This window comes from Arvicola amphibius, chromosome 4 (genome assembly GCF_903992535.2).
Source record: "Arvicola amphibius chromosome 4, mArvAmp1.2, whole genome shotgun sequence".
NCBI classification, from domain to species: domain Eukaryota; kingdom Metazoa; phylum Chordata; class Mammalia; order Rodentia; family Cricetidae; genus Arvicola; species Arvicola amphibius.
This window is the reverse complement of record NC_052050.1, coordinates 118844122-118853943: the sequence shown is the minus strand read 5'-3', so window position 1 is coordinate 118853943 and position 9822 is coordinate 118844122. Positions and strand designations below refer to the sequence as shown.

Below are 9822 nucleotides of genomic sequence, written 5' to 3'. Positions count from 1 at the left end.
GGTGAACACACCCCTCACGGTCCTGACTTCCTTCCTCATGATCTCCCTCCTTTTGCTCCTCATCAGGACCTTCGGAGATCAGTCCGGTGCTCCTATGTGGGGCTCTGTCATTTTCTCCATCCAACTCCAGGTGAAGGTTCTATGGTGATATGCAAGATATTCATGAGTATGGCAATAGGATCTGGACATTTCTGGCTTCCTCTCCTCAGCTGCCCAAGGAACTAGCTGGGGGCATCTTCCTGGACACCTAGACTTTAAAATGCTAATTAACCCAATTAAAAAATGGGGCACTGAACTGAACAGAGAATTCTCAACAGAAGAAGTTCGAATGGCCAAAAGACACTTAAGGGCATGCTCAACCTCCTTAGCAATCAGGGAAATGCAAATCAAAACAACGTTGAGATACCATCTTACACCTGTCAGATTGGCTAAAATCAAAAACACCAATGATAGCCTTTGCTGGAGAAGTTGTGGAGTAAGGGGTACACTCATCCATTGCTGATGGGAATGCAAACTTGTGCAACCACTTTGGAAAGCAATGTGGAGGTTTCTCAGTTAATTCGGGATCAACCTACCCCAGGACCCAGCAATCCCACTGTTGGGAATTTACCCAAGAGATGCCCAATCATATTACAAAAGCATTTGTTCAACTATGTTTATAGCAGCATTATTTGTAATAGCCAGAACCTGGAAACAACCTAGATGCCCTTCAGTGGAAGAATGGATAAAGTGTGGAATATATACATATTAGTGTACTACTCGGCGGTAAAAAACAATGACATCTTGAATTTTGCCTGCAAATGGATGGAAATAGAAAACACCATCCTGAGTGAGGTAACTCAAACCCAAAAAGATGAACATGGGATGTACTCACTCATAATTGGTTTCTAGCCATAAATAAAGGACATCGCTAAATAAGAAGGTGAATCCAAAGAAAAACATATAGTTATCCTCCTGGATATTGGAAGTAGACAAGATTGCCGGACAAAAAAATGGGAACTTGGGGGTGGGTGGGATGGGGGGATGGGGAGAGAAAAGTGTGAAGTGGAGGATGGGGAGAGCTTGGGGGAATAGGATGGTTGGGATATAGGAAGGGTGGATATGGGAACAAGGAATTATATATCTTAATTAAGGGAGCCATTCTAGGGTTGGCAAAAACTAAAGATTTTTGAGACTTGCCAACTACCAAATTCATTTGACAAAAAACAAAAAAAAAAACATTAACTTTTGTGAACTATTTATTCCATAAGTAGAACTTACATTGATGTGAAGCTATTTTTGAAGGTTTGTGAATTCAAGTTGATTTTTGAGGAGAAAAATAACTTCCATCAAAAAAAACTATTCCAAATTGCCCTTAGTCTATTTAAACATGGGCTGGACATTTTGTAAGCACAGCATTAAAAGGCAGTTTTGCTGGAAACAAGCAGGCAGTGAGTGCCCTTTCACACACACAATGTGTGTTTGTTGCCTAAATCACATGTTCTAGTCTTCATTTAGATTATAATTCTAAATCCTTGCTTCAGTGAATTTCTTTTGAGAAAAAAAAGTATACAGCGGTCTACATATTTCTCATACAAAGTAAATGCAGGATTTACTGGTGGCAATCCCAATCCTGGCATCTCGTGGAGGTATGCTGAGCATGCTGCTCCTTGAATTATAGCCAGCAAACGTTCGTTTAGTGATGTATGAATTTCACCAGGGAAACTCAGAGCCCTTCAGGCACTTACAAAACGGGTTTATATCCCCAAGTGGTTTTATTAAAGGCAGCAGCATGGCTCTCCGTTAGGAGTTGTCATGCAATGCTTTATTTTTATATCTCACTTCACTGATTTGCATCAGAGTTTCCTACCTAGGCTCCAGACACCATGATTGCATTCATAAACACGCATATAATATGCATGTGAAATCACATTTCCTTTTTGGACGCATGAGCAAAATTCCATCTGTCCGTCACTCTTTAAACTGTTAGGTTTTCCACATTGAACACAGAATTGGGTTACGGTTACCTACTATAACTGTTCATCAAAATAATATTTTAAATTGTATATAATATTATTCCAATCCTCTCCTCTTTCTGAGGAATTTAAACTAAACCCACCCAGACAGCTCCACAATAAACATAAAAGCATGTTAGAGACGATGAAAGTTGAAAGAAATTTTTAGAGAATTTTTTTCATTCTTGCCTCCTTATTATTTTTCAAAGAATAAATTAATACTTTTTAAAGGATGAAGAAAATACAAGTTTAAAAAAATGGAGGTGCAGCTGCAGCGGTCGGGTCGGCTTCCTGCGCTGTAGCGGTTGCTGTCGTTCCTTCGAAGCACAACTCCCCCTTCCCCGCCCCAGTCCCAGTCCCTGTCCTGCCGACGACGTGAAGATGAGTAGCTCTGAGGAGGTGTCCTGAATTTTCCAGTTCTGTGGGCTCCGCGGCAATGAATTCTTCTGTGAGGTGGATGAAGACTACATCCAGGACAAATTTAATCTCACTGGGCTCAATGAGCAGGTGCCTCACTATCGCCAAGCTCTAGACATGATCCTGGACCTGGGGCCTAATGAAGAGCTAGAGGACAACCCCCACCAGAGTAACCTGATTGAACAGGCAGCGGAGATGCTTTATGGGTTGATCCACGCCCACTACATCCTCACCAACCAAGGCATCGCCCAAATGTTGGAAAAGTACCAGCAGGGAGCCTTTGGCTACTGTCCTCGCGTGTACTGTGAGAACCTGCTGATGCTTCCTATTGGCCTTTCGGACATCCCAGGCGAGGCCATGGTGAAGCTCTACTGCCCCAAGGGCATGGACGTGCACACACCCGAATCATCACGGCACCATCACACCAATGGCTCCTACTTCGGCACTGGTTTCCCTCACATGCTCTTCATGGTGCATCCAGAGTACCGGCCCAACCGACCCGCCAACCAGTTTGTACCCAGGCTCTACAGTTTCAAGATTCATCCAATGGCTTACCAACTGCAGCTCCAAGCCGCCAGAAACTTCAAGAGCCCAGTCAAGACGCTTCGCTGATTGCCCCACGCACCTTTCCTTCTGTCTTTGGCACCACCGTTCCTTTGCCGCCACCCTTTCAGGAAGTCTATGGTTTTTAGTTTAAATTAAAGGGATTGTTATCGTCGTGGGAACATGAAATAAACTGGAAGAAAAGGCAAAAAAAAAAAATGGAGGTGCAAGAGAGCAAGTATGAGTGAAAATGTGCCCTCCTGGGCAAACCCCTGACTGTAGAGCATCCTCACTGTGGGACTGGGCAAGTTAGAGCTGAAGTTCTCTGTGCTTCTGTTTCCACATCTGTAAAACAGTATAAGACCTACTCCATAGTCATTGCAAGAATCAAAAGAATTAATACACTCATTCCCAAGGATGTCATCTCTTTGTTATTCCTGTAATTTGGATAAGGCTGAAATTGCCTTAATAACTTAAGAGGAAGCATGATCAAGTAGTCCAGACATCTCCATCCCTTTTCTCCTAGGGGAAACTGCTTACAGACCCATCCTGCAACCTATCTCCTTCATTTGTAAAACCTTATATTCAAGCAGGATGTCCTAAGTCTACAAGTAGAAATTTCTCAAATTTCAAGGCCCAACATTTGTAGTTTGTGGTTGTCACTTTGACTACATCTTTAGCTTCATTCATCCTTAACTTGATATTTGGTTCTCTGTCTGACCAATATTGTTTTGTCTGCCATTTGATTTAGAACTAAGTCGAGCATAAGTTATGGAATTAGTGTAAGTGCCCAAGACACACACACACACACACACACACACACACACACACACACACACACATTGGAATATTACTCAACTTTAAAAAAAAGAAAATACTCGAATATCATTTGTTACAATGTATAGGAATCAAGAGGGCATTATTTTAAGTTGAAATAAGCCTGAGAAAGAAAAATGAACTATAAGACTCTAATCAAAATATATATGTTCTAAAGCAATAAGACTCTTAACAGCAAAGAGTAGAATGGTGATTACCAGAGGCCTGGGATACAGTGAATGGAGAGAGATTGCTCAAAGAGTATAAAATAACATGAGAAGTTAACACAGGCATTTGAGATAACAGACATGTTAATTTACTTAGGTCCATCATTATGTGCTATATGCAAATGTCATAGCATCAGTTTGTCACCCATAAGTATATGATTGTAATTTGTTGAGCAAAATAATAAGGGAATTTGGAGGTATCCAAACCAGTAAGGTTCTTGCTGTAAAATCTTGGAAACCTGTGTTTGGGTCCCACAAGAAAAAGGATGCTGCCACATATTCCTGAAATCCCAGATTTGAGGAGTCAGAAGCAGGGGGAATTTCTGAAGCTTGTTTCCCAGCTAGACTTGACAAATTGGTGAACTCTAGGTTCAGAAAGAGACCCTGTCTCAACCATGAAGGTAGAGATCTTCACTCTCCCTTCTTTCCTCCACATTCAGGCCCCAGTCTCATCCCCAGCTCTGCAGAACACCACCTGCTGTGGCCTCCCCTTCCTCTTATCCCCCATCTCCAGCAGATCTTCTCCTATATATTTCCCCACCATCTCATCCCTGCATCTCCCTTGGGCATTCCCTTGAACCTGCTGAGCTCACCATCAGGGAAGCAGGGAAGCAACTAAACAGAGAAATGGCGTCACCAAGCAAACAGACTAAACAGGTATTTACAGAGTATTTCACCCAAACGCCAAATTATACCTTCTTCTCAACGTGTCTTGGGACTTCTCCAAAATGAACCACATATACATACACAAAGCAAGTCTCAACAGATAAAAGAAAATCAAAACAACAACTTGCTTGCTATCTGACCACAACTTATTAAAGCTTGATAGCAACAACAACAGAAGAAAAATAACAGTTTACAAACTCATGGAAACTAAACAACTCTCTCTGGAATGAAATCTGAGAAAGTGTAAGATGGAATCTCAGAGTTGTTTTTATTTGCATTTCTCTGATGGCTAAGGATGTTGAACAGTTCCTTAACTGTCTTTCAGTCATTTTAGATTGCTCTGTTGAGAGTTCACTGTTTAGGTCTGTACTCCATTTTTTATTGGATTGTTTGTTCTTTTGATGATCAATTGCTTGAGTTCTTTGTATATTTTAGAGATCAGCTCTCTGTCTGATGTGGGGTTGGTAAAGATCTTTTCCTATTTTCTACAGAATAATATTAATGTACCAGAAGGTACTATTCACACTATGTAAGAAGAAGGGTAAACATCGATTCAGTTACAAATCCTGTGATCTACCATAGTGACCTGCCTAAAAAAATATGATGGTGTGATAATGGCACAAATTACTTTGGGGAGTAACGAACCAATATCTGATTTGATTTGAAACCTACTCTATGTGATGGAACTCACACAGGGCACTGCTGAGGCAGCCAAGAACCTGAGCCTATATAGGTCATGACCCAGGGAGACCAAGTACTACAGTTCTGCTAAAAGAACACACCAATAAAATGGCTCCAAATGCCGTTCTACTATCCTCACATAGCCCTGCTTTTTTCGGTCATCATCAGTGAAGCTTCCTCCAGCAGCAGATGGGAACAAATACAAAAACCCACAGCCAGAAATGTGAAGAGTGAATGACCTTGGTATACTTAGCCCTAAACAGGGCGTCTCTACCAAATCCCTCCCCTCAGAGCTCAGAGAACTCTGCAGGAGAGGAGGCAGAGCGAGAATAAGAGACAGAGGGGTGAAAGGACACCAAGGAAGCAAGGTTTCTAAACACAGCATGATCCAGGCACCTATAAACTCACAGACTGTGATGGTGTCCACAGGACCCGCAACCGTCTGTACAAGATGGGATCCTAGAGATGGAAGAAGTGAGCACATGGCGCCCTCCCTAACCCAGAAACTATCTCCAATTGATAACCACTTGCCAATGAAAATTTAGTTTTCTATAAGGTAGTAGCCCTGGAGATACAAACCACTTTTAAAGGTAGGCCCCATGTCCAGCAGTAGATGACCGACATAAAACAAATGCAACAAATGCAATGACATCTTTGGAGTTCTTTGTCTCATAATGTTAAATCAGGACATTCTCTTTTTTCAATCTCAGAATCCTGGCATATATATTATGCTTCCATTTTGTTTGTCTCTGGGATTCTTGTTTGTGCAAACGTATGTGTCTTTTCACCTATATGTGTTTCTTGTGCTTTTTCTTTGGCTCTTCTTCTTCTGGTTTGTTGTTGTTGTCTTATTCTGACACCTTTGCTTATATCTTATTTTATTTTAATTCCTTAGATATTTGTTTGTTTCCTAAGGAGAGACAGCGAGGTTTAGATCCAGAGGGAAGTGGAGGAGAGAAGAACCTACGGGAGTAGAGGGGGAAGTAACTGTAATTGGAATACATTGTATTAAAAAATATATTTCAAATTTAAAAAATAAGATGTAGAACAATTTATATGGGACATATGGAACAACATATGACTCCACATATGCACACACACACACACACACACACAGAGTACATGTGTATACATTTAACATGCACATGCATACATATAACACACAAGAAAATGCAAGTTAAAATTATAATAAAAGTTCTCTGATATGGAACATCATTAGCGGATCTCTTCCAAGACCAACATATAGTACACAGCTCACATATTGTCTCACACAGGGTAACTACCCAGTAAACATTCCCTGCTAACATTATTATTTTGCCTTGTTCTGGGGGTCTTATGTTCCCATACTTAATATAATCTCTGCCTTATAAGAAATATGGAATAAGTGAAAATTGTATTAACAAACAAAACACTTTATTCATTAAAACTTCCAGAAAATATGAGCCCAGAACAATGGGTATAGTATCAAGGTAATAATATTCAAAAACATTAAATCATGATATATACTATATACACTGTTTCATGCTTCAGGTTGCCATTTCTAAATTGATTGTGCCTACGTCAATGAGGCAGCTAAGTGACTGGCTTTTCAGAAAGTAGAATTTGATACAGACTGACGCTTCATTATGTACTGACACAAGAAAGATCTTTTTTGTTTTGTTTTTATTTTTTCGAAACAAGAGCTCTCTGTGTATCAGCTCTGGCTGACCTAGAATTCACTTCATAGACCAGGATGGCCTCAAACTCACAGAGATCCACCTGTCTCTGGCTCCCAAGTGCTGGGATTAAAGGTAAGGGTCTTAGGAGTTTTGAACAGATTACATGATGTTAATTTAGAGAGTCAAAATGATTGGACCAAGCTATACGAGACAACTAGAGATTGTCTGTGGGTGTTTCCAGAAGAGGTCAGCACTCTCTAGGCTGAGTTAAAGGAATTTACCATCACCTTTGTGAGAGGGTACCAATCCCATGAGGGCTAGGGTAGAACAAAAAAGCTGGAGCAAAGTTATCTGTCTTTCCCTGATTCTGGTTTTGGTGCTTTCAGATTTGAGCAGAAGCATATGCCATTAGCTCTCCTGGTTCTCAAGCCTTTGACCTCAGACTAAAACACCACCACTGGCTTCAGAACTTCTTGAGTCAAATCATCATAATTGCTCACTGAATATCTTCTTGTGTATTATTAGCTCTATTTCTCTAGAAAGCACAGTAGAAAGAAGTCAGACAGTGTCACCGTTGGAAGGAAAGAGCCAGCCTATGATGGCATTATATTTTCTTAACAATGTGGTTTCTTTCTCACATGATATATTGCCAATTTAAATAGTATAAAACAATAAATATTACTTTAGCCCTATAAGCATTGAGATTCTTATGATCAGAAGGTTATGATTATGAAATCATTTAGATATTGACAATCATAATTTAACCATGCTAAATCAAAAACACTAAATAAAATTTAGCATGAATGTTAGTTAATTATTCCCACTTAGTCAACTCAAATGACTTTTAGGAAAAGTATCTTCACTAAATATTGTGGCAACTTCCATGAAATACCTACATTTTATGAACATGTTATTAAAATATTTTCAAGCATGCTCATTGTCTCAGACTTACCTTGAATATAACTATCAATAGTTTAAAAGTATGCTTATAACTTGTCTGGGAATAGTTTCTCCTACCTATAGACTAGAACCTGAGAGATGCAGATAGAGGATCAGGAATTCAAGGACATCCTTGGCCACATAGAGAGTCTAAGCTCACCCTGGGCTACATGAGACTCTCCCTCAAACACATTATGTGAAAATTGTTGCTTACTGAATTTACAAAGAATAAATTATTTAAAAATAGCTCATACACATACTACAAAAAGTCAAGAAGATAGGCATCTATCTCAAGTTTAACATTTGCAAAACTAAACTTGACCTTCCCATCAGATGTTTTTCATCTCAGTCTTCGACTTCACTGACAACACTTCCTTCCTTTCTCCTTCCTGGGTTCTTGAGCCAAGATGACAGTATGAGTTTGACTCCTTTCTTTCTCTCACAAGCCACATCTAAATTGCCAAGAACTCCTCTTGGTCCTTCTGTCAAAATAAGTCCAAGGCAGGTACTTCTCACTGCTCCTCAGCAGACACTTTTGTTCCTGTAATCTCAGCCACCGTCACCCGTTCTCATTTAGATTCCTGCCTTTTAGTTTAAACCTCCTGGTTCCTTCCATTTTACCAAATGTTTGTATTCAGCATATGGGCCAAATGAGTTCATGAACACTGCAAGATCATAACTCATTTAAAAAATAAAAAAAGATCATAACTCATTCTTTTATTCAAAATGCAGTGCGTAATTCACTAAGAGTGGGCATCTGAGACACAGAGGAGAGCGACTCTCCTCAGGTGGCTTCAAGTCTTGGTACTAGTTCTCAGGAAGGGGTGAGAGAAGCGAGTGAAGGGACATTTGAACAGCAATTCAAACATGACAATTTTAGTCTAATAAACAGACAACTTCATAAACAGAACTCTGTAAAAAAAATTCTTCATTCAACTGACCCTCTTGAATGGCCTGAGTACAGTAAGAGACTTGCTAGATCAGTCTTTAACTTTTTTAACTTTTTTCATTTAAGCTGTTCTCATTTTTAAAAGAAAAAGATGAAGTTAGGCTTCTGGCACCTTTGCTGCTTCCCAGCTGTACAACCAAGGCAGATCAGTAGCTCTGAGACCCTGATTCTCCTCTGAAATGAGAGCTGCTCAGGCTAGCTTTGCTGACTTTGTAGCATTTCAGTCCGATTGTGATAGAGAGCTTCGTCTCTGTGAATAGCTTTATAACTAAAGAGCCCACAGGCAAATGCATCCTTATGACAAACGAACGTGTTTAGCAGCCACGCCGGCCAGTGAATCGCCTCTCAACACCCAATCAGTCCTCCTGAAACCAATGAACTCCTGACAAAACTCACCAACTCTCTGGGTCTGTGGGTGACCCTTAGAACTCTGGGCTCTCTGCTGACTGCGTCATGAAAAACAAATTATGATCTGTAAATTTTTAGATCTGTCTTTTTCATTCCTAATCTGAAACTAGGGTGAAACAGAAAATAGGAGGCAGTTAGTAAATGTGGCCATGCCTTCCTCTGACATAGAAATTCCACTGAGGAAATGTCAGCTAGCATGACCAGCACATCTCAGTTTCTGCCTTTCTTCATTTCAACATCCCCAGTCTGGGTAGGGAAAAAAAATGGTAAGCCACTGTAAGAAAGAACAGAACGATCGTCACCAGGAAGTATGGCTTGTCATAATATTCGCAAATGCCTGGGTAACTGGCAGCTCATCATTCAGCTGTGAGTATTTTTGGCCTTTGCATTTCCCATGATGCTACTGTCGTGTGTGATTCAAATAGCATTACGATAGAGCGAGAGATCTGAGTGACCAAGTTAGAGAGTCTTAGACAAGCTGGAAGGATAGTGTCTCCACAGCAGCTGTTGGAGTCTGGTGGATC

At 40.4% G+C, this 9822-nt stretch overlaps 1 pseudogene; it reads left to right on the top strand.

Moving 5' to 3' along the window:
- The first annotated feature begins 2372 nt into the window (after nt 1-2372).
- On the top strand, nt 2373-3023 carry LOC119813652 (annotated as a pseudogene).
- The last annotated feature ends 6799 nt before the right edge of the window (nt 3024-9822 follow it).